The 25,088-nt window shown below is 44.7% G+C and overlaps 1 protein-coding gene across 3 annotated transcripts in view; it reads right to left on the reverse strand.

Annotated features, from left to right (window-relative positions):
• The window catches only part of ST3GAL4 (ST3 beta-galactoside alpha-2,3-sialyltransferase 4), a 194,289-nt gene extending 170,836 nt beyond the window's left edge, over nt 1–23,453 (reverse strand). For all 3 annotated transcript variants that reach the window (XM_054997862.1, XM_054997861.1, XM_054997857.1), the window contains exon 1: nt 23,302–23,453. The gene's annotated coding sequence lies outside the window, so the exon portion shown is untranslated. The remainder of the gene's footprint in view (nt 1–23,301) is intronic.
• Between the last annotated feature and the right edge of the window lie 1,635 nt (nt 23,454–25,088).

Consider the following 25,088-nt stretch of genomic DNA (forward strand, 5'->3'; position numbering starts at 1 on the left):
CTGGGTCTGAGTTGTCACAGAGTTCCAGGGCCCTGGTCAAGGCAAGAGACCATTAGTCGAGTGCAGCAGACACTCTGGCCATGAAGTTTTCTGGGATGGCCAGAACACCGCCCCCCCCCCCATGTGCTGATAGCACATCCAGTTTTTCAGCCAGATGTGATGTCATGTGATATCTTGCTCTGCTCCCCAAATCTCCCACTAAGGCTAGGCAATAATCTGGAACTCCTACCGTGTAATGATAGTTACTATCAGGGCTTTTTTCAGCCGGAACGCAGTGGAAAGGAGTTCCGGCACCTCTTGAAAATGGTCATATGGCCGGTGGTGCCACCCCCTGATCTCCAGACAGAGGGGCGTTTAGATTGCCCTCCGAGGGCAATCTAAACTCCCCTCTGTCTGGAGATCAGGGGGTGGGAACACTGGCTATGTGACCATTTTTGCCAAGGGCGATTTAAACTTTAAAAAACTCCCCCCTTGTTCCAGCTGACCCAAAGTGACGTCATTGTGCAGTCCTGAGTTCCACCACGGAGTTCCACCACCTCTTTTCCCAGAAAAAAAGCCCTGGTTACTAGCATATGCAGCATTCCAGCCATATGGAGTCTCTCTCTCTCTCTCTCTCTCTCTCTCTCTCTCTCTCTCTCCCTTTCCTGCCACTTACAACAAGTCAGTGAGCTGGGAGAGCCCTCACTTGGCCCAGAGAGCTGATGTCACACCAATGAATCCTAGCCTTCCCCATGAGATTAATTCTCCACCCTCCAAACCCTTGCCAGAGTTGTGTTTGCCAAGTTGATCAGTTGCCACCCCTTCCCTTATTTCCCTCCTCAAAACCCGTTAGTGCCTGGAGGAACACTAAGGCAGAAGAAAAGTGTAGCATGAGCCTTCAGAACTATGGGGAGGTCACAGTGTGCAATCCTGTTTCATTTTAACAAGCAAAGAAGTTTTATTTCACTACTAAATACCAACACAGAATCATAAAACAATACAGCCTACATTTAAGAACAGTATCTAGAAAAAGAAAGTAAAAAATAAAGTTATTCTATTCTAAACTTAGTTCACAGTTTACTGCACGTCTGCTCCCCCACCCCCTTCGTGGGCAGAATGGGCATACCAACCATACCTCATTAGATAGCTAAACTTCATCCAAGTGATGCCACCGCCTATGTTAAATTATTTTCTCTCCTCGAGTTTCCTTTAAAAGGCAAAAGGGCTGCCTGTCAGTTGGATACAGACGAAGAAGTCTGTCACTTGATAAGGAAAGAACAAAACAACATAAATATCCAACACTGGAAAGAGTTACTTTTCAGCACTGCGTCAACACTTCGAGAGGAAGCAAGGCTTATCCTGGAGCTCTTTATTTAGCTTGATAGAACGGGAAGCATTTGTAATACAGAGAAAACTGTTAACTTACTCATAAGACCTCCTTCTATCACAGCACATTGCTGGAAAGGACCTTGTGATGGGAATCCAGTTATCACTCTTGCTAATGTAGATTAAGTCAACCAGGTTTGGGATTCTTCCCTAATCCAAAACAGCTTTGCACAGAGAAACTGCTGTAGGATCTTCCTATGTAATTTTTGCATCATTTCACACATCATGTTAACACTTTTGCTTTGCTTCGGTTCTGTTCTCAGCCTTCTGATAGTTCCAGATTTCTACAATCCTCTTGCATTGTTCATTGGATGAATGCCCCATAGTATTGACTGTATTGACTAGTGTGATCCACTTTGAGCCCCAGGGAGAGAGGCAGACTTTAAATAATGAGAAAGGGGCAGAATCTGGGAAATGAAATACATCACATCTGAAGCAACATACAGTATTTCTTTTAAAAAAAGGCGACGATACTAAAAACGGCAATACCTGAAAACAAATCTAAGCAGTAGTCTAAAACATTCTGAAGTCAGTCTACAGCAAGAAATTAAAAATAGCCACTGGCTCCAATTGCAACACAACTAAAATAAGTATCATGTAGCATTCAAAACCCCCCAAGAAGAAGCACAATATGAACCCTAAAGAGAGCTGCTCTTAGTAATTTAAATGGAAGAACAAACCAACAATGATCAATCTTTTAAGCTGCAGAATTATTGGCCGCAGGGGGCTGATAAATCAGCAAATCAGAGCTAAGCAACATTATAAACAAAGAAAGGAAGGCTAGCAGAGAAGTGGCCTGACCACACTGATGATGCTTCTGCAATTCAGCTGGCCACATGGCAAGCCTCTTGCAAGGTGCTGCAGCTTTGCAGCAGAGGACCTTTACAATGCCGTGGGTTCAGTCCCCAGCACTGCTAGATAAAGAACGCTAACAAGACAACCTGAGGGAAAAAAGACAGACCTTGGAGAGCCACAATACCAAGCTACATGGGCCAATGATCTCACTCCATATAAAGCAGTTACATGCAGGGCTCATTTTGAGGGGGAATGCACAGAAATGCCGTTCCGGTAGTCAGGTAGCCCTGCCCACCTGATTTTCGGCCATTTGGGGCCCGTTTTGGCCTGGACTGGGCAAAAAATGCCCAGAATCGGGCCCAAAACAGCCAGAATTGGTCCCTAAATGGCCAGGATTGGGCCTCTGATGAGTGCACTTTCCATTTCAAAACTATCTCCAAGATGGATGCAAATTAAGAGGCAAGTTAAAGTTGCTATCAATGCTCAAGAAGGAAGCATAGCAGGCAACTCAGTAATTTGGTCTTCAGCAACACTTTCTAACTAAGTTTCTCAAATGCATTACAGGCAAGTTTTAAAACCTTACCTGCCCCAGGTGGCAGATGCGTAACACAGGATGAGAGAACAGAAGGAATCTAATTCTATTGTCATGTAAAGGGATAAAAGACTAAAGAAAGTATTTTTGAAAAGGTCCCGGTTGCTTTTTGTTTTGCAGGGCAAAGCATCTTGGAAATGAAGGTCTAATTTCTCAGCTTTTTCCTGTCAGGGAACTCTTTGCAACCTTCTGGCTCATTTGCTGAAGAACGTCAGCTCACATGTACCACCGTGAAGGCTTTGGGGCACTTTTAAGGCATGCAGGCCTTTAGGGTCTGTGCCAAGTGAACTGAGAACATGCAATCGGGAAGAAGAAGAGCAACAATCATTAAGGAGAAACTCCCTTTGCCATCTTCTTACTGGGAAACTCCAGAACACTGTTGGGAAACCACTACGGTTATGCTTCACGCACATTCAGATCCCATCCTTTCTCCAAAGAGCTCAGGGAGTTCCATGATTGAACTGATCCCATTTTTCCCCTCTGGAACATTGTGCAAAACACCTGGAAGATAGCATCTTCTCGCAGGAAGAAATGATGTCACACAAAACTCCTGGAGGCCAGTAAGATGTGTGGAAACGGCCTAAGTCAATCAATCGTTAGTTTATTAATACAATCAAGGACCAGCACAGAACGTCCAAAACTGTAAGTCAATACAATCAACAGGCTGGAACATCCAATAAACAGTGCAATAGGATCTAGATGGTAGAAATCTGGAACCAACCAGAAATCTGAGAACAGAAATGAAGCAAAGCATGAGTATTAAAAAGATGCAAAAATTACACTATAGGGTCCTACAGCAACAGCCATTATGAGCTATATGCAGTAGTACAGATAACAGTCCCTAACCCTTTACTCAAGTATCTTTCTGAACCATTTTGTTACATTTTGTAGAAAGGTTAACAAAGAGCCTATCTTATTCACAAGTTCAAGCTAATAAAAAACAAACAACCAAAACAGATGGTGATGATGATAGAAATGCCATTGCTGGGAGGAGGAGTTTTTACTGCTTTTGAACCACTACTGTGACAAGTGCCACCTCTTCCTGGGCTTCATCCAGCTATGGTAGCAATGCTCACATACTAATACAAAGGAGTTGCTATCTATTTCTTTCTTTATGCTCCCCCCACCCCCACCCTCCACACACAGAGCGGAGCTGTGTTAACAGGTTTAGAGGCAGTTCTGATTCTTCATCTTCTTCTGCACCACAAACTTTCTGCCCGTTCAGAACATAAGCTGAACAGAAAATTAAGGCTGTTTGCAAGCATCGCACACAGCTTTAAGAGAACGTGCTTTGTTTTTCCAAAGATGGAACACCAGACCTCTGGGCAGCATGACCCGAATTCATGCCATACCCATTTTTTTTAGATACTTAACATGTTCACAGATCACTTATTTTATAATTCCAAGGTGGTTTTCCAATAGCTAAATACAGACCATATATAGTAGCAGAATGGAAAAGACTACCACCACCAGCAAACAACAGAGGAAACCCCTAGACAGCCAAAATAAAAATATGATCCAATGTATAAGTTGATTTGGATCAAGGGAGACAACAGCATAACAACAAAAAGACTTCAAGGGTCAAAGCATTAAAATGCAAATTTCTATCTAACTGGGGAGTGAGGGGGGGAACTAACAAGCAAATAAGGAGTGTCCAAAAAGAATCCAGTTCAGCATCAAGTGGAGAAGTACTGGGAGAACATCGCATTGATGAGGCACTAGAATGGAAAAGGCCTCCATTCTTAGTACTCCTCCCACCTTAATTCAGAAAATGGCATGAAAAGGAGCTGAGCTCAGGAGGTTTATAATTTATGGTTGGATCCACTGATCATTGGTTAGTGCACCGTTGTAATAATTTTCCTCCTGGATTTTCCTGTGAATGTACAAACATTCAGGAGGCAAACAATTCCAACAGCACCGTATCAAACACTGTATATATCTAGCCCACATATCCTTTACAGATTTACCTCCAATTTTGCTCATGTAAACACTGACCCATTTTCCATTACCCGCGGTCTACTTGCAAAAGACTTGTTAGAATGGAAACGTACCTTTACCATGTTTTGCTTCCTTTAAAATTCACCCCACCTCCTGTGCAGCTTTTCCATTGCCTCATTTCTAGAAGATGCTGTTTCTAGAAGGTGCGGTAAGTCCTATAACAGGCTATGAACCCTCCCAGAAGATCAAACACTTCTCCCCCATTAACAGAGCCCTCGCTTAATAAAGCTTTTTTCCACTTTTCACAATGGCAAACCAAGATCATGTACCTACTGGGGCGATTTACTTCCACAAAACAATTCCTGACATTTTGGAAAATGTGCATTTTCCTCTGACTAGTCATGCATTTCAGCTCTGGGCCACAACTAAAAGCTTGGTATTTCTTTAAACACATGAGACAAGCTCTTTAGAATCATACAGTAGACTGGAAACTGTGAGATTTGAAAACAGAAGACATTTGAGGCTTTTTAAAATTCACTTTGTGGCTTTCGAACCACTCAGACAGACCACCTTCAAGCGTTTTCGAGCCAAGTAGGGCCGCAGTTTTCTCCACATACTCTATGTCAGAAGAGATTTTCAAGAGTCTAGCACACTTAGAAGTCCTTCAGAATCCATGTGTGTTCCACCAACTGTGGTTGCCTAGTATCCAAGTGGTGTACAACATGGGAAAAATAAACCATCTTTTAACCGTTACCTCATCCTGTTTCTTATTTCACCACAGCATTTCCTGTATGAATCTCACAGACAGAAAGCTTCTTTTGTGAAGCACTGTCTGTCTACAACATTCTCTCTCCACAGAGCAACTCTTAAGTAGCATTATAGAAAACATGAGACCCTATCATAGCCAACTGCTGACGAACGTATCATTCTAAGAAGTCACAACTGGCAGGGGAAATTAGGTACAGGAACCAGAACTAAGCAATTAAGCTGCTTTTGGTATCTGTACACCATTACCCTGACTCAAATGTGAACAATTTTTCCATGTAAAACAGTGATATTTTTTCTTTTCTTTTGAGGATGGAAGTGGATTTTTTCACACTTTTACACGAACATGAAGAATTAATAGAGCTGCCAACCTTTAGGTAGTGTTTGGAGATCTTCCAGAATTACAACTGATCTCCAGATCACATGAATCATTTCTCTGGAAAAAATGGCTGTTTTGGAGGGTAGGCTCTATGGCAATATACCCTGGGGAGGTTCCTCCCCTCCCCCAACCCCACTCTCTCCAGGCTCCACCACTCGAATCACCAAGAACTTCCCAACCTGGAGTGGGCAACCCTAAGAATTAATCAGTTCCCCAAATCACCACAGATCACCAGACATTCTAAACATCTTCAAAAACCAGCAGCAACTAGACCAAAAGCAGTGACGTCTCTGCATTTCCTATTTCTTTAGCTCAAAAGCAAAAAGAATTACTTGTTCTGATTTCAGGGTTAGAACAGGCCCTTAAACTAATGAAGTCTGTTATTGTGATAGGGTACTGGTAACAAGTTTATAAAGCCATTTCCTGCCAGAGGAAGAACCAAGTCCAGTTTACAAAGGTATGAAATACTAAATTAAAGTTTACCACATAGGAAAATAAATGAAGATGTTAATCCACCTCGTTGACATCTTGCTTTCCTAGAGTGCCACAAGAGAAGAAAATCAAGACCAAGTTTTCTATCAGCAGGTTCTGTTAAAATACACCACTTTTCTTGTAACTTTTAGCTTCTAGATTTGCGATGGGAGGGCAAGATGGCAACATCCAGAGTTTAGATTTTCCCTACGGCTTCCCACAGTAGATCCCAAATCTAATCTACGGAAGGCTTATTGCTTTGCACCCAGAGGTCCCAGGGTCTCCTGTAGGTGCCAGGCTGCACACAGGTGAAGTCAGCAGCAGCCCATACAAGGGCTTTCTCTGTGGTGGCCCCTATCCTGTGGAATGACCTGCCTGAGGAAGTCAGAAGAGCCCCCACTCCCGTTAATGATGCAAAACCGAACTATTCAAAAAGGCTTTTTACTCAAATGGGAGGGCTGTATTGTAGGGTGTCTTGGATGCTTGCTAATGCTATGTCTTTAAACTTGTATATGTTTACCTTATGGTATTGTATTGAAATGTACTTACTTGATACTTGATTGTTATTAACCTCATACTGTGTAATCCCCCTTGAGTCTCAGTGAGAAAGGCGGACTATAAATGACGTAAATAAATAAATAATATGTAATAGTGGAAACCAACTTCTCTGAGAAGTTTTGATGGATTTTTGAAGGGCTAAAACTTGATATTCTAGAAAGTTTTTGGCTAAGAACCAAAAATAGAACAATCAAAATTTGATCTTCTGATGTCAGTTTTGGACTCTGCTGACTGCTGACAATGGTCTGAGATTATTATACACTTGCACCTACTATTTTAGCAGTTCAACAAACCAGGATTTCAAACTAGGACTTATAGCTACGAGGGATGACTTGATACCAAAATAAGCCACTGGACCATCAGGGATGCAGAAAGCTCTTCCAACTAGTGCTTGCTTTTCAGGTCTCAGGAAGAAGACTTTCCTAATCCTACAGCTGCCCCATTTTCAACTTACAGATTAGGGAAAGTCCAGCCATCCATGGATCAAAGCCAGCAAGAGGCCCAGATACTAGCTGGGATCACAGTTGCACGATGGGCATTTTGCCCAACCATTTTAGAAACATTAGGTAGTGCAAAGCATATCTTCTCCTAAAAAGTCATCAGTTCCCTCTCACCCAGAAAATATCCCTTTGTAAAAAATCTGGCCCCAACAGAATGCAAGGATAAAGTCAATATAGGACATAGTAGAATGGTGGTTTCTAAACTGTCTTCTGGGAAATCCCTGGGGTTCCTCTGAAGTTTATCAGAGGTTTCTCAATGAGATGATCTTTCTCCTGCAATACGCCAAGTGGATGTCTTATCAGGACAACCCTGGCTTCAGTGACACAACCCTAACTCTAGTCCTGTTACCCAAGACACGTCTGGAACTGAACTCAGGGCTTTCTGTATGCAAATAATGAACTCCGCAACTGACTTATGATCTGTTCTTACCTTTAGTTTATACAGAGTACTATTCCCTCACTTCCAAGTAATGACAATCAGCTTCATCACATCTAAATTGGCAGATGCAAAGTGCTCAAGGCTTTCCTGAGAGCTTGACTCATCTTTGTTTGATCACACTGTACCAAGGCTAACCTCCAAGCTGGAGCAAGATCCCAAAAAGCCAGACACTGTGGCAAGGAAGGCGATGATCCCATAAATTCCCATGAGATCTTTTTTTTCCACTGAAGCCATAAGCTAAGGACCCACTGGTAAAACATTAATGCCAGTTCATTTCTGAAGATGACCCAAAAGGTCAGCCACATGGATAAAAGGAGAGCGTCTAGCTGCCAACAGAAGACACAGCCAGATGGTTTTGTCGATGTGGCATCTGTACAAAAGAGTAGAGTTTTCTATGATTTGTTAATTGCTCTCAGACCATAAAGAGAAGAGAAGGATCAGAAGCAGTTGAGCTCCAGGAGGGCCATTGTTTCCATTCAAGGGGCAGCTGAACAAGTCCTTCCAGGTTATATTTCAGCCCGCATAGGCTTTAATAGTTGAGAAGCGAAATCTTTAAGAAACATTTTATCAGTTTAATATGTGTGTGCTTTTAGTAATTTATACTGTTAGTGGTTTTGAGGGTTCCCAGTGAGCACTACATGAAATGAGTAAATAGGAATGAGATCAAAAGGTGAACAGTTCTCTTCAGGATACTGAATTTTTTTTTAAGGCAAAACCTTGTGAAATGGCTCAGAGAAACGGGAATATGAGTACACTCCTTTCCCCCAGGCTCTTCATATATTTTAGGCAGTTACATACTCAAAATTTTAGGGCATTTTAATTGCTTTGCATATTGTATATGTTATACAGTTTTATTGCGTTCTATAATTTTTCAAACCAGCTTTGTTGCATTGTTGGTTGTATGTATCACATTGTTCTTGTCGCACTCTTAACTTTGTAAACCAGTTTTATTCCATTATTGGTTATATATATCACACTGTCCTTACTTGCTTTGTTTTTAATTGTGTGATATTCCCTGACTCTCAGAGACAAGGGGATGAATAAACGAAGCAAATGCATACATAAATAGTTAACTGACTCTTATTTGTATAAACTTAAAACACGTGGTACTTAACAGCCCAATGGAAGCCAAGCTAAGAAGACTTCACGGACGGAGTCGTGTTTGGCAATTGAGCTAGCCTAGAAGAAAACTGCTGTTCTTGATTTAGTATAAATGAGCCCAGAATCCACAGCACTGAAATAAGCAAACAAAATTGGTCCTTCATTTCAATACAACCATCTCTGCGCTCATTTCAAATAAAACAAGGGTCGCCATTTTCCTCCGAGGCAACATCCAACTCCTGAAAGTGCCACCCTGCAAATGGGTAAGACCACCCACTGTTCATTCATGCACACTCCCTGAGGTGGCATCAAAAATACGCAGGACCCTTTGGCACCTTTAAGACTGACCAAGTTCTATCCCTGCTTAAGCTTCCATGGAGGACCAGAGGCTGCTTCTTCAAAAGCAATGCTGTTATGAACGGTCTCTGTAATTGAATTATATTTGAATTTTACAAATTATCACTTATCTTGTATTTTGTATTTTGTACAAATAAGTAGGAGTCCTGTGGCACCTCAAAGCTTATATCCCACCATAAGCTTCCCTGATGGATGCAGCGAGCAGATCTTCACTATGCACAAATTTTATGTAGCAGATGTGAAAAAAATAAACAGCAGGATCAAGGGGCCATGAAATGTCGGAAGTAGAAGGTGAAATGTAATAACAAACTTTAGATCCAATCAAGAAAAACGAAGACTATCCTCTGGGTGATTTTTTAAATACCACCTACATACAACGACAACATAGCAAGGATCCACTCACTGCACCTGAAGAGGGCTCTAGTTTGTGAAAGCTTGTTCTGGAATAAAATGTTACTGATCTTTAAAAGTCCCACAAGTCTCCTGTTTATTTTATCCAATTTTTGATAATCTTATCACTTGGCATGCTTTCCCAGATAATTGCCTCACATGTACACAGTAATGGCTCACAATACGGAACCCATAACCAGATTCAATAAAATTGATATTCACCGATTCCCAGAATACAGGAAGAAGAAATAAAAACAGGAATTGGATCAAAGGCAATTTATAAAACAAAAATCAGTCACCAAACCAGAGAGGAGAAACTCTGTTATGCAGGGCTTTAAAAATATGGAAAGGTTTGCCAGACGACTGCCACAAATTGTTTATATAATGAAGTCAATTTCCTACATGCAATCAGCTACAGAGAGTATCTGGGATTAATATAAACAGTAATTACACTGTGTTTTTCCTTTAATGCTCGAAGTTATCACTGTGTAAACTTTACAACAGTCAATAAAAAGAAGGCCAGTAGACCAATACCACAGTTTGGAAGGCTAAGACGGGCATACAGCACCAGACAGCAATTTCTTAGGACCCAAGCAGCTCCTAAAGAGGGATGTAGCTCAGTGGTAGAACACCTGCTTTGCACCCAGAGGTCCCAGGTTGGATCCTGGGCATCTCCAGCTAAAGGTTCTCAGGAGCAGCTTCCCTGGAGAGCTACTGCCAGTCAGTGTAAGCAACACCAAGCTGGGCATGCCAACGGTCTGATGCAGAATAAGGCAGGTTCATAAGGGAGATGGCGGCAAGCCTGAAGACATCCACAAAACTCATGCAAAAGTAAGATCTGAACTAGGTGCAGGGCTTTTTTTCAGGGGGAACGCGGGGGAACGGAGTTCCGGAACCTCTTGAAAACGGTCACATGGCTGGTGCCCCCGCCCCCTGATCTCCAGACAGAGGGGAGTTGAGATTGCCCTCCGGCGTGGAGGACAAAGAGGGCATTTTCAAAGAGGGCAACCCACTGAGTTCCACTACCTCTTTTCCCAGAAAAAAAGCCCTGACTAGGTGCATCATAGTTCACAAACTGGGAGTAGTAACATGGAAAGCAACAAATTCTGAGAGGTCAAGGTGGCGAAGTGGCTAGCCTTTTTGATCAGCATCTGGGAGACCCTGGTTTGAATCCCCACTCTGCCATGAAAGCCAGCCACATGATTTTGGGCCAGTCACACACTCTCAGCCTAACCTACCTCACAGGAGCCCTGTTCACAAGTTACAGTGAATGCACGGACAATCCATTTACAGTGTATGGTTGATTTTTCTTTATACATGCGTTGAGTAATTCTCACTTTATGTTAAAGGCACACACAGATGAATGTGCGATACAAACTCAACATTTATCCAGGTACTGGTGCCTGGCTTTATTTGCAGACTGAACATGTGTTGGCTCTTTCTCACACACAGGTATACGCACGCACATGCAGGCTGTACATGAGATGGCTGTAGCATGTGAACCAGGCTACGGCGATTGTGAGGATAAAATGGAAGAAAGGAGAACGACGAAGCTATTTTTATCCTATTTAATACTATTCATTATTAAAACGGGATATAATTAGTTAAATAAATATAGGTGCTGCTTCTATTACAGAGCTAAATAGAGAATCCACGTGGAAGTAAACGTCTTATCTTTCAGCATGCCTATCACATCTATTCATCATTTTTAATTACTTATATTGTTTTATGCCAATTCTGTTATATCGACAATTTATACATTGTCTCATAAGACAGGTTTTTAAAAAAACAAAACAATATTCCATGGCTGGACACTATCCCACTAATATAAAGGACACCTCGGATAATAGACAAAGTTCTTCCATTCCAGACTAAACAAAGCAACTCACAGATTGCTTTCAGATACAGGAATTCCAGCATTCTTCTCAAGGACATCAATTTCAGAGTCCAATTAACCCGCCTCAGCCAAAAACAGAAAGTTATTTTTGAAGACCAAACAGGTTTTTCTTGTGCTCGGTCTTGATAAGGAATTTTCACACTGGGTTGGACCAACAAATGGCCAAGCACACGCAACACTCAGCATTCCAAAGGGGACACAAACAGCAACGCAGATCACTACATATCACAGCATCCTATAACTGCTGACAGACCGGGCACCTTTCCTTGCTCATTTTACCTTCATGCCAGGAGACGCTTGGCCTGCTTCGTTGTTGCATGGGCGGGGGGGGGTGAGTTGAAGGAAATTAAGAAGGCAGGTTAATAAGGGATTAGCGTGAGGAAATGCAGTATATTCTGAGACAGACGAATTTATTTTCATTCAAGTCTTTAGAGAGAGAGAAATCTCTCTCTCTCTCCCCCCTCCCTCCCCCTCTCCCCAATGTGAACATGGCCTACATCTTAGAAACATTCTGTCACACCATGACATGACCAAGGAACTGAGCACTGGCTATGCAGGCAGGATCGATTCTGCTTTGAATGGTTTCTGCTGCGGTGTATGGTGCAAAGTAAATGGGTTGCACACCGGAACAAGACTGGTAGGCGGGTTGCCCCAGATTCTTGGCTCACAGGGAAGGAGACACGGTGTAGGTTTAACTCCCACCACACCGATGCTCTGAGTTCACCCTCTGGCTCACTTCCGTATCTGTAACGGCTTGCCACTCGCTTTTACAGAGAAAAGGAGCTGCACTCAGGGGACACATCCGCAATGAAGTGCAATCAGTCTAACCATTCCGATGCTCAACAGACCTGAGACAGCCCAGTGGAGAGGCATCACACAGGTATACTCCAGTGGTTCCTGTAATTTGCCACACATATCCAGTGACATTTCACTAGTCTAGTAGAAAGCAGAGTAGGGGCGAACCTAGAACCAGCGTTGTTAGGACACAGCAGGTGACTCCAGGACTGATTCTGCCATTTAGTGAGCCGGGAGGAGAGGAGAGAAACAGATATGACAGGATGCTGGTCTGTTCCAACACAGGTCAAGATACAAATATGAAAAACAGCAGAGTAGAGGAAGAAGCGAGATACTGCATCAGTAGAATCTCAGGTGGTCAAGAGGTGAAGAGGTAGGTGAAGGGAGGAGCATCTCTTTGGCATTCCTGACAGTCTTGTGAGGCAATATTGATAGGATTGCCATCCCCTGGAAGCAGGGGATCCCCTGCTTCCACCCTCCACCCCCTGCCCCTGCTTACCTGGAGGATGGCAGAGGCAGCACAGGCCTCATGGGTGTGATATGAGCAAAAATGGCCCATATCGGGTCTGAATCGGCCCATAGTGGGCTGCTTAGGCACCCCCATGCCACAGCAGCCCATTTCACGCCATTTTGGGCCCAATTCGGCCCAATTTGGGCCCAAAACAGCTTGGATTGGGCTGCTGCTGGCCAGGGGAGTGCTTCCCTGCCTGACAGCAGCCTGTTTCAGGCCAATGCAGGCCGATTTGGGCCCCCCGTGGAGTGCGGGAGCACTCTTGGGGCAGCCATGGCCTGCGTAATGATGACACTTCCCAGAAGTGACATCATTGCGCAGGTCCGGGGGTGTGCGTGCATGGGAGTACAGGGGGACCTGGCAACCCTAAGTACTGATAATGCAAAAAAGGCCAAACCATCCCTAAAACAGTGGGAAACTGTTTGGGCATTCGGCACCCAAGGGTTGATTCATACATACAATCAGCATGTTGTTGTGGCTGGAGTGCCATACCAGGATCTGGGCAGCACGAGGTTCACTTCCTCATTCTGCCACGGAAGCTCGCTGAGTGACCTCTTGTCAGGCACTCTCTCTACCCTACCTCACATGATTGTTGTCCCAATGGACAAGTGGAAGAAGGAAGAATGATGCTGTAAGCTTCTTTGGGGCCTCCCTTGGGAAGAAATATCTCAGACAAAAATATATAAGTATGCTTTGTTGGCAAGTAGGATCAAGTGATGGCTTCATAGTATGAATGAGTTGCTGTCAATCAATCATCTCACACAGAACACACATGCTGAATAATGCTGCAAAGTGGATTTTATGGTGTGAAACAGGAAAATCCACTCGTAAATGATTGCTAAAGTGGATTGAGAGTGCATTTTTAGCATGTGTGAAATTTCACATCACTCAAGCCCAGTTCAAAACATAAGACGTTTCCAGAGATCATTCGCAAATTTGGAAGAGAACAACCAGGTCTTGCATATTTTGCCAATGAGAGTCCAAGGGATTCAAAGGCATGTCTGAATAAGCCCTTAAGAAACATCCAAACATATGAAAAAATTTAAATGACTATATTTCTTTTGAAAAAAAAAACTGGCAGGGCTGGGTATTTCAGTTCACAAGAAAAATCCTTACGGAATGTAAAATAGCATTATAAAGCCAACTTAAACCAGACTTGGCTTAATAAACCAATTACAGATTAAAACTTCTCCGAGACTAGGACACTGTGTACGCTGCGATTCTGCAGAAGCATTAGAAAGGTCACGAAATGTGATGTTGGTTAAACATTCAACTATCTTTAAAAAAAACCAAGTTTCTAGTCCTTATGGCTGGGGAAGTATGCTTGGAAGCCTGTAGGCTTAGCGGGTGAATTCTATAAGCCAGAGAAATAGCTCTGGAAACTGCCTCTGCCAAGAGCTACTGTGTTTTTAACTGAGATTAAGCAATATGAAAGTTTTGTACGTGGTGATTAAGAGGCAGGTGATGGCTCAGGCTTGCTCACAGAAGGTCTCAGGGCTACACCTGGCATTATCAGTTAGAACATCGCAGCTGGGCCAGGAAAAAGTGCTTTCTGTTTCAAATATTGAAACAGCCATTGCCACCCAAAGCAGGCAACACTGAGCTAGACAAACCATTGGCTAGAAAGTACAGAAGTTTCATGAAGATTTCCCATGATTGCGTGGCCTTTCTGAACTCCCTGTTGTGTCCCCCTAAATCACAGAATAACCTGTTCAAAATAAAATGCGCATACTTTGCATACATTTCTGCAGGTCATGAAAGTCCATCCTCTTCTGTAACATCTTTAGCCACCAAGCAACCTACATTATTCTCTCCTCCTCCATTTCACCTTCATAACACCCCTGCACAGTTGAGCCCCAGAATCCCCATTCCTAGTCCAACTGCACTATCACACTTTTCTCAATGCTGGTTGCTTTGGAATGGAATCAGGATGGCTTTAAAACACAAAGCCCTACCAGGGGCCAAGGAACAGTCTGCCCGGAGTAAAGACAAATTGGTTTCAGCAAAGCACTTGAGGAAGGAGCCCTCTCATCCCTCATCAGAAGGAAGAATGGGGCAGGTCAGTGGTCACTACTAGAGACCCTGGCTTGCCTGGATCTTACACCCTCTGGACTGGTAGAGGAGACGCACTGTGCTCGTGCTCAGAGGCCTAAGGCTCTCTGTGGCAGATGGATAGCATCAACACTTGCTCCAAGACCCAGCCCAAAGTCAGAAATGCAGAGGGGTGATTGAGAAACTTAACCTAAAGCAAGAACACACCTCCTGTGGGAGGCCAACAGGTTTCATCTTATAAATCACTCTGGGCAATGATCTACCCACATCCCAGAGTTATAACGGACTCTAAATCCCGCCCTCTCCAGTGGCAAAAAAAACATCTCAAGAAAGCAGCTCTTTCCACCTCTCGAATTAGTCATAAACCTTGACAACTGCTAAGTTTACCACTTCCTGGGCCTACCAAAAGCCTAATCTATCAGGGCTGCACAGCGCACTAGTAGAACAGAGTGTACCACTTAGGACTACAGATAGGGGTGCCATAAAAACATGCCCACCCACGGAAAAGACTCCTTGCAAGCAAAAAACCAGTCCAGGAGGGAGAAAGCTTCAAGCCCAGCCAATGCCCTGCTGTGCTATCTTTCCACTTGTGGAGTGTTCATGTTTTAGCGTAACAGAGCATTTAGAAATCTAATTCCTTTCCTGCAGTGTGAAGTGGTACCATTCTGCCTACTTCCTCGGGATTGTGCCACTTTCATTCTGCAGCCAACCTTGAACTGTATTAAAACAAGACACAAGACTATCAGTCTTCCTCTCAAGCGTGAAATGATACTCTTAACACACCTTTTAGTCCTGGACAGACTAAGATGTGGTTCACAAAGGCAGGAGAAGGAAGTGGCATAAGGGACTGATCAGGCTGCAGGTGGAGAATGACATTTTGAAGGATTCCTTATGAGAATAACTCCCTGCAAACAGAAATGTAGATCACAAGGCAAAAGATTCTACACCCTTTTTTTGCTGTTGTGCTAGTTTTCTATTTTCAGGGAGTTTTATACAAATGAACATTAAAAGCTAGACCCCAATACCAGAATTCTGGTGTGACACTATTTATGCATTCATTTACTTACTATATATTTCATGTAAACCTTTCTTCTGTCCACAGTGGGACCCAAAACAGCTCTCACCATTCTCTTCTCCTTAATTTAATTTATTAGATTTATATTCCGCCCTCCCCACACCAGCAGGCTCAGGGCGGATTACAATTTATATACATTTGAAATACATCTAACAATTTACACAGTTTAAAATTATAAATATATAAACATCCTAACATGTTTATGTTAAAATACATACATATACATTTCATTTTCATTTATATATACATTCATTTTATCCTTACAACCACCACCCTATTAGATAGTTTAGGCTGAGGGTGTATGACTGGCCCAAGGTGACCTAGAAAGCTTTTGTGACAAGGTGGGGATTCAAACCTGCATCTCCCAGATACTAGTCCAACACATCAACCACTTCACAACACTGTCGTGTCTCATAACCATACATATGTTGAGAGTTCTGGTCCCCAACAAATAGATCAGTTGTTCCAATAAATTAGAGCTCAGTTACAGACAACAAAGCAGTAGACCAAGATAGTAGAATTCTTCATCGCAGGTTGTAAGTTTGGTGGTATCATTTATGAATGCTCCCACATGGTTAAAAAAAAAGCTCTGCGCATAATCAATTAACTAGTACGGGAGAAAGGTTTAACATACAAATACCAATTCAAGTTACAAAGTTCTCATGTCCCCCCCATAAGCCCCACCAGTCAAACATGGTCTGGGAGTGCAGATAATGCGTGTAGGTTTCTCCAAAGAGCCAAACAGTGGCTATCCTGGGCCATTTCAGATCATGAAAATGCCACAGGGTGAAATCTCCCACCTGCGTGCCCCTGGGATTTAAGTTCTGAGCACAGAACTTCCAGACCACATCTGCTGATCTTGCATATGGGAGACTCAAGGACTTTGCAACATGTGAATTACCCCAGTCTACTGCCATTCTGAAAAATACATAAATTGGCTCTAATTCAGTGGGGCAACCAATCCACTTCTTGAGATAATGTATAGAACAGTTCTACAGCACCATGTCAAACATTACCTTTGCAAAGTGGCAGCCATTTCAGCACAGGCCACAAAGATAATGCAAGAAGCTATAGGTCCTCCTGCAGGAGTTCACAATATGGATCTTTCTGGTATTGCAAAGCTAATGGTTCAGATCCATGCTAGTATTTCCACAGAAGTCCTTGCAGGAGGCCAAAATACCCTCCCCAAACCCTGCTCTGAAGGCAGAGAGGACCCTCCCCCCGAATAAGACAGGGTGGGAATCATATTCTGCAGGCACATGGACTTGATCCCAGGAAAATGCTAACGTGGATCCAAGCCAATGTCAGAAAAGGCTTATCACTATCAACAATGGCCCTGTATATAGGGGATATTTTGGCACCGATGCAGGCACACAGCCCAATGCATTCAACCCAATGGAAGCCAATTATAGCCAGTATCGTTGAGATATGCAAGTGTAGCACAATAAGCCCAGGGCTCGATTAGGATGTAGGAGGTTCAGGTTGGATGTTGTCACATGAACAACAACAATGGCAAATTGGCCATGGCAGAACATCTGCTTTGTATGTAGAAGGTCCCGGGTTCCGTCCCTGGACTCGACAATCATAGAATCACATTGAAGGTGATTAGGAATAGAGATGGGCACAAAGCGGGGGGGGAAACGAACCGTGCGGTCCGTGGTTCATCACATTTCACGAACCATGAACTTTCACGAACCTGCCCTGGTTCGCGAACCAATTTGTTTGGTTCGTGAAAATGTCACATCCAAGTCAGCAGAAGGCCACTTCCAGGCCAGCAGAAGGTCTGCAGGAAGTCCATCCCCTGTTGTGTAGGAAACTGATTGATTGGCACCAGGCTGTCTGCAGTGATAAACCAAAAACTGAGCTAAACGAACCAGCCTAAAGTTCGTGGCGGTTCATCAGAAATGGGCTCTGACGAACCGCCGATTCACGAACCACGAACCAGCCTGGTTCATCATGAACTTTGGTTCGTATTTCAGTTCGTGCCCATCTCTAATTAGGAAGTCCTTCATTAGAAACCCTGGAAATCTGCTGCTGCCAGTCAGGGTAGCCAGTCCTGATCTTGACAGACCAACAGTTTGACTCAGTATATTGCACCTTCATGAGCTCTATGCAAACTTTACAGGCCACAGGTCTTTTGCCAAGCATGAGTATTTGAACCCCAAATAAATACGGTTTACTATATAATTCCAAAGGAATTATGTGAGCAAGAGAGCTTCCTGGTCTAATGGTATTATTTTCACTCATCCTTGACCTCTTGTTTAGTGGAGAGGTCTTTATAGGCTCTAAATGAAAGACTGCAAATTTGTTATCTTGGGCAGAAACATCCTACAAGACATCCAAGATGTCTTGTACACAGTCAGGCCATTTTGTCCATCTACTCCTACCAGTAATAGTTCTTCAGTAACTTAAGTAGAAACCTTTCCCAGCCTTATCACCCAAGACCTTTTATTTAGTCAGACTGAATGAAGGGCCCTTCTACATGCAGTGCCATTACCAGAGAACTGCACTACCAGACAGTTCAAGTTAACGGCATCAAAGCCATCTCTGGAATCACCACCACCACCCTGAAGAGGTGAACATAAGTTGATATGTTAAAGTTCAGACCAAACAGCTCAGTTCAGAGACACCCAATCACTTTCCTACCCATTTATAAGACCACTCTCACGTTGGGCACTCCTTTATCGGAAGACACAAAGCTGCCTCATACCAAGTCAGACCCTTGGCCTACTCTGGCTAGTAGCAGCTCTGCAAAGTCTTGAGTCAAGGGTACTCACATCACCTGTTACATGATCCTTTCTAACCAGAGGTGCCAGGATTGAACCTGGGATTTTCTACATGCCACTAAACCACACACTTTTCAAGTTTATAACCCATTTCAGAGTACAACCAAACCCTCACAGCATTAGCAAACAATTCCCTTCGGTGCTGCAACTCATTTGACAGAACACAACACAAAGTTAAGCATATTTTGAAATGGTTTATCAACTTGCTGCCATTTAAAATTCTTAATGTCAAATCCAAAGCAAGAGATATAAGGTAAAAACAACATGCAACACATCTCTTTCTTTGATCGACCCCGGCCAAGCTACTGATCCACATAGTTAATATCTGGAACAGGATCTAAAACTCTCCTTCTGATCTAGACATACAAATTCCCCCTAGTCAATAAATATCATAAATATATAAATACAAGTATGAAAAATATATACTCAAACAGTATAAAAGTGCAACAGTGCATACAAGTATTTCAAATACAGCAATTAGTTAATCATCTATACGGAAGTTAATAGTCCAATAAATAGAATGTCTATCAGAAATTTTTACAATCCACAACAACAAATATTAAAGGTATAATCCATGTAAAAAATGCTGTTGACTCGGCATTACATCCGTCCAAAAGATAGAATAGTTCTTAAAGGTTAATTCCATGCATACAATGCAATTCGTTATGAACTTTCCTTGTTCTCTAAATCTGCAACCAACTCAGTCAAAGGCTCCCATTCGGAACAGAGGTACAGAATATATAAACTTTCTAACTCTTTTCTTTCTATTTAATTTCAGCTCTACCCGCTGGAAGCTGTCTGCCGCTGCTCCGCCCAACAAGCAGCTAGCTCAGCTTGTTTCACACCGTGGGTGCCTTTTCAAGGGCTCGTCTCAATGTTGTGTGTGCCAGTTTCAATTATTCACTGGATGTACCTAGACAGTTTTTTGACGGAACCAATGCCGCTTATAGACATTCTATTTATTGGACTATTAACTTCTGTACAGAGGATTAACTAATTGATGTATTTGAAATACCTGTATGCACTGTTGCACTTTCACACTGTTTGAATATATATTTTTCATACTCGTATTTATATATTTATGATACGTAAAACCCAAAATTCAATCCCTGGCATTTCCATTTAAAAAGATAACCAAGTCAGTGGTGTGAAAGGGCTGAAACCCTGGAAAGCTGCTACTAGCCAGAGCAGACAATACCATCCTTGAAAGACCAGTGGTCTGAGCTGGTATAGGGCAGCTTCATGCATTTATTAACTCAATTTTATTTATAAACTTTATAAACCACTTTTCCCCCTATGATGGAATGCAAGGTGGTGGCACAGAGTTCTGCATATATCCCCAGTGCCCCTTTATCAATGCAAATGGAAGTTGCAGTCCTTATTTCCTTCCAGTTAATGGTGCAGACACACATCCTCTTCACCTTCCTTAACACAGACCAGGGCAGGAAGGGAATGCTATAGAAGCAGGAGCAAGTTATTGTAAGTTCTGAGCAGTGGGAAGAAATAGGGGTACAGAAGATGATAGGAGAAGTAGGCATAACAACTGTGGCACTCAACAGAGGCTGGTAGAATGTCCAAAGCAGACACGATCCATCAGATTTCTATGTACCAGCTTCAAGAATAATACCCCCTCCCAAAATCATGCCTTTACTTTTTGTATTTACTTTGCAATCATCAATTTCCTTGGCTGCACTATTGTAAGTATGTATGAAAACACCGATAATAAAAAACACACTTCCTGGGATCATACAAACATGGTCCAGAACTAAAATGAAAAATGTGTGTAAATACTCAAAAAAAAAAGTTGGACCAAAATACACTCCCCCAAGAATCGAAACTTGGCCAATGTGGCAAGCAACCGTTGCAGCTCTGCCATGCGAAAATGAACGTGGAGAAGTTGCAAGCAGACCAGCTTGAAGCAAGCCTGGAGGGCTCCAAAGTTGAGACTTGTGCGGTAGAATGCTGTGGGGGAGGGGTACAGAAAAGCTTTTAAAAATCCTGGAAGTATTTCCAAGAAGCTGGAATGCAATGTCCAGTAAAAACTGAGGAAACCACCAAAGCATAGAGAGGAAAGCATTCTGCAATATTGCTAAGTGCCTAAATGAACAGGGAATAGACAGGAAAGTGTAGCTGAGTGGCTCCTAACCTTTCCAAGTGGGAGGACCCCTTTTTAACATCAAGGATTTTTACAGACGCCCTACACAATAGGAGTTGCACTATTAGTATCCGTTGACTGAGAAAATACATAATGACAAAAAGGTCAAAATGACAATGCTTAGGCATGCATTTAGATTCACGGACCCCTTCCAATAATTCCCCGGCCTCCAGGGTCTGCAGCCCCCAGGTTGGGAAACAGCAGTCTAGCTGATAAACAGAAGCTACCCTAGCCTAGCCTATGAGATCTGATAGAAGAAAATTCTTCTGAATCCTCTCCCCTTAAAACAGGGGCGATGCATTTTGCCCCCTCGCTGAGTATTAGAACCCACTCTGAAAACTCCAGTGGGACACAAAGGGATCTAGGAAACCACCTGGCAGAGACTGTGTTTTCTGGCAGCTCTACAAATACTGATAAGGAGTCGACGCACCAACAACCTATGGAAAAAATAAGAGGCAGCGTGCTTCAATGTTTAGTGTGTTAGACTAGAACTGGGGAGATCTAGGTTCGAAACTCCGCCCAGCCATTAAGCCCACTGGGTGATCTTGAGTCAGTCACTCTCTCAAACTTAAAAAAAAAAAAACCTACCTACAACCTACCTCACGGTGTTGCTGTAAGAATAAAAACGGAGGCTAGACTCCTAGCAGCCAGAGTAGGACACAAATGAAATGGACTGTTTAGGAGAGGCCATGCAGGTTCCTTGAACAAGGACCAAATCCCCTGCTCTCCTCAACTGCTCAGCAGTTACTCCATACCTGCTCTATGCTTCTGCATAGGTGAGGCAGATGACAACTAGAGAGACAGGGCGTTAGCAGTGGTGGTTCACCATCTTTAGAATGCCCTGCAAGCCACTTACCCAGTAGCTATTAGGCGCCAGGTCAGAACATTTCTATTTGAGCAGGCTTTGACTGAAATTCTCCCAATTCACTTCTATATATCCTCTTACATGTTTTGCAGTTTGTACGCTAGCTGAGAGTTTTATGCCATTTGGCTTACTTAGGCCTCTGAGCTGTGTGTGTGCACCAGGGTTCTATTTAATTTGATAGGATTCTTTGTTTTTTTTAAAGTATCATTGTTTGTGTCATGAAAATGCCTCAAGTAGCTTTTGTGGCAAGGCGGCGTACAAATCTTCCAGCAACCACCTGCCAGCTGGCCGTGCCCCTAAATATGCTATTTTTTAAAAAAACAGGTTTTAGCTATGAGGATCCTGTGAATTCAGATGTCAACAAATTGTTCTCTCCAAAATGCACGCCACTGTTGCCACATGCCTCCGAAATCGCCCATGATACCCCCTCATTTCATCATGGTTGGAAGGTCTTTCCACAGAAAAACCAGCTATGCCCACCATACACACCAATGTATCCGACAGTTTCAAGTAAGTGGCCGTCTTGGTCTGCAGCAGAACAGACGGATTTGAGTCCAGCGGCGACTTAGCAACCAACAAGATTTTCAGGGTGCAAGCTTTCAAGAGTCAAAGCTCCCTCCTTCTCCTCTGGTATCTGAAGAAGGGAACTTTGACTCTCAAATAGTTACACCCTGAAAATCTTCTTGGTGCCTACGGTGCCGCTGGACTCAAATCCTGCTGTTCAACATATCAGAGATGCTTTTCTCTGCTTTTCTCCACTCAGCAGCTATGGCATGCCTGAAGGTTTTCTTTTCTGCTGAGCTCTCTGGGGGGTGGTTTTTCCTCCCAGAGAGGGGAGAACCCAACTACCCCCCCATCACCCCACAAGAGGGCATCCAAAGAAAGGAGACAGCCTCTCATACACCCCAGATCCATGCCTCAGTGCACTCTTCAAAGGCACTCGGAGGGAAGCAACGGGAGACGGAGCTGCAAGTCCAAACACATTTCAGACCCAACAGGCTGCAGGGTGCTTTGGGAGGAGGGAACTGAACGCCAGGCAGGAGGGAAGCCAGAGTCTTTTTGCAGCCTCGAAATCCGCTTCCCTTTTTCTTTTGCCTCTGTAGTAAGCAACCAGCCAGACACTAAGCACCCCCCCCACACACACACACACTCCTTGGAGTAAATGGACTAGATTCGAGCCCAGTAGCACCTTAAAGTCCCGCTAGATTTCCCAGGGGTTCCCGTTGGGTCTTGATGATGCTACTGGACCCGAATCTTGCTCTCCTCCTGCAGACCCACCCGGCTGCCCCAGGCTGGAGCCGTAGCTGAAGAGCTCGCTCGCACATGCACGCAGTTCTGCAATCGCTCGCCAGAAACTTAAGCCCCGGCTCGAGTTCGCTGGCAGAAAGCGGCCAGCTGGGCGAGCGGATTTGGCCGGATCCGGGCAACAACAGACAGCCCAGCGAGTCTTCGCCCAGCCGCGCATCCCAAGCGGGGGCGCAGCTGAGCCGCCGGCCGACGGGGAAAGCGACTCACCCTCAGGCGACCATCGGGGTCTCGGGCAGGGCTCCCATCCGCTAGCCTGGCCGGGAAGAGGCGGCTGCGAAGCCCCGCTCGGGCAGGAGGCTGGCGGCGAGGCGCGGCGCGGCGCCCGCTCCTTCTTCGCCCGGGCTGCCGCTGGCGAGACCCGCCGAGGGGAGGGTGGCCAGGCTCGCCCGCCGCTCGGCGAAGTTCTCGGGGCGGCGGAGGCGAGAGGAGCGCGGCGAGGACGGGGCTGCTGGCGGAAGGCGGACCGCCCCTGCCTGGCCCACGCTTGCGCATAAGGCGCGCCCAGCCTGGCTCTGCCGGCGTCTGTGCCGGGGACGCGGCGGGCAAAGCGGGGAAGGGGCGTGAGCCGAGGGGCGGGCAGGGCTGGGAAGCGCCGCGGGGCCGCGCCGCCTCCCGCCTGGCCCGGCCCGGCCCGGCCTCTGTACTGAGCGGCGCCCTGCCTGGTGGCTCCTGGCGCAGCGGGGGTGAAGGAACAACCGGGTGCTCCCCGGACGGGGCTCATTCAGGGCCAGCCGAGACCGCCGGGGTGCCAACCGTGGGGTGGTGGCTGGAGATCTCTCGGAATGACAACTGCTCTCCAGACCACGGGGTTGGATTTGTTTATTTATTTATATCATTTATAGTCCAACTTTGTCACTAAGACTCAAGGCGGATTACACAGTGTGAGATTAGTACAGTCAGTATCAGGAACATTTCCATAAACGATGCCACAGGGTAAATAGATACAAGATACAAGTTCACAAAGACATAGCATTAGTAGGAATCCAGTACAGAATAGTGGCGAGGTCTATGGTTCCTAACTCATTAGCAGATCATATGAGATCACCTCCCTGCAATACAGCCCTCCTTTCTAGTTGAGACCCATGCAAGGGAAATCCGATATAATCAACAGCCGGACATTCACTGAGCAACATACAATAATGAACCACAGTTAGGACATTCAGTGAGCAGAGAGGGAGCAGTCCCCCTGGCAGAAATGGCGGCTTTGGAGAATGGACTGTATATCATTATACCCCACTGAGGGCCGTTCTCTGGATCACTACTTGCTTCTCTCTCGAAGGCACGGTTGGCAACCTTCTGGTGGAGCCAGCAGGGTTTGCACCTTAGAGCCTAACAAGATTGTCAGAGTTTCGCAAGTGAGCGCTTCCTTCTTCAGGTGGGGCCGGGAAATCTCCCAGAATGACAACTGAGCTCCAAGCCATAGAGATCAGTTCCCCTGGAAAAATGGCTGCTTTGGAGGGTGGACTACATGGCATTCTACCCCAGTGCAGTCCCTCCCTTCCCAAACCCTACCTTTTCCATGCTCCACCCCCAAATCTCCAGAAAATTCCCAACCTGGAGCTAGCAACCCTACAAAAGACTCCTCTTTTTCCCTGCCGAAGAGACAAAGAGAACTGTGGTTCTCAAAAGCTTATGCTACAATAAAGTTGGTTAGTCATCATAAAGGTGCTACTGGCAGAGGCGGCGCCAGGGTTTCTGGTGCCAGTGGCTGCCCCTACGTGCACGTGCACAGAGTGTGTGCATGCCCCCAGACTGCATGATGACATCATCACACAGCAAAGCCGGTCCCATTGGCCAGCAGGAGGCTGGGACAGTGCGTGGAAGCTGCTCACACTCTGCATGCTGCCCCGGACACCTACCGTGCCTGGCCCGCGACTGTTGCGCCCAGCCGGGGGCGTGTGGTAGTGGCGGCGGCAGTGCGGGGCTGGCCAGCTTCAGCAGCTGTGGGCCAGGCACGCCAGCTCCGTGGCATGCGCCCCCGCCTCCAATGCCCC

This window comes from Eublepharis macularius, chromosome 14 (genome assembly GCF_028583425.1).
Source record: "Eublepharis macularius isolate TG4126 chromosome 14, MPM_Emac_v1.0, whole genome shotgun sequence".
Taxonomy (NCBI): domain Eukaryota; kingdom Metazoa; phylum Chordata; class Lepidosauria; order Squamata; family Eublepharidae; genus Eublepharis; species Eublepharis macularius.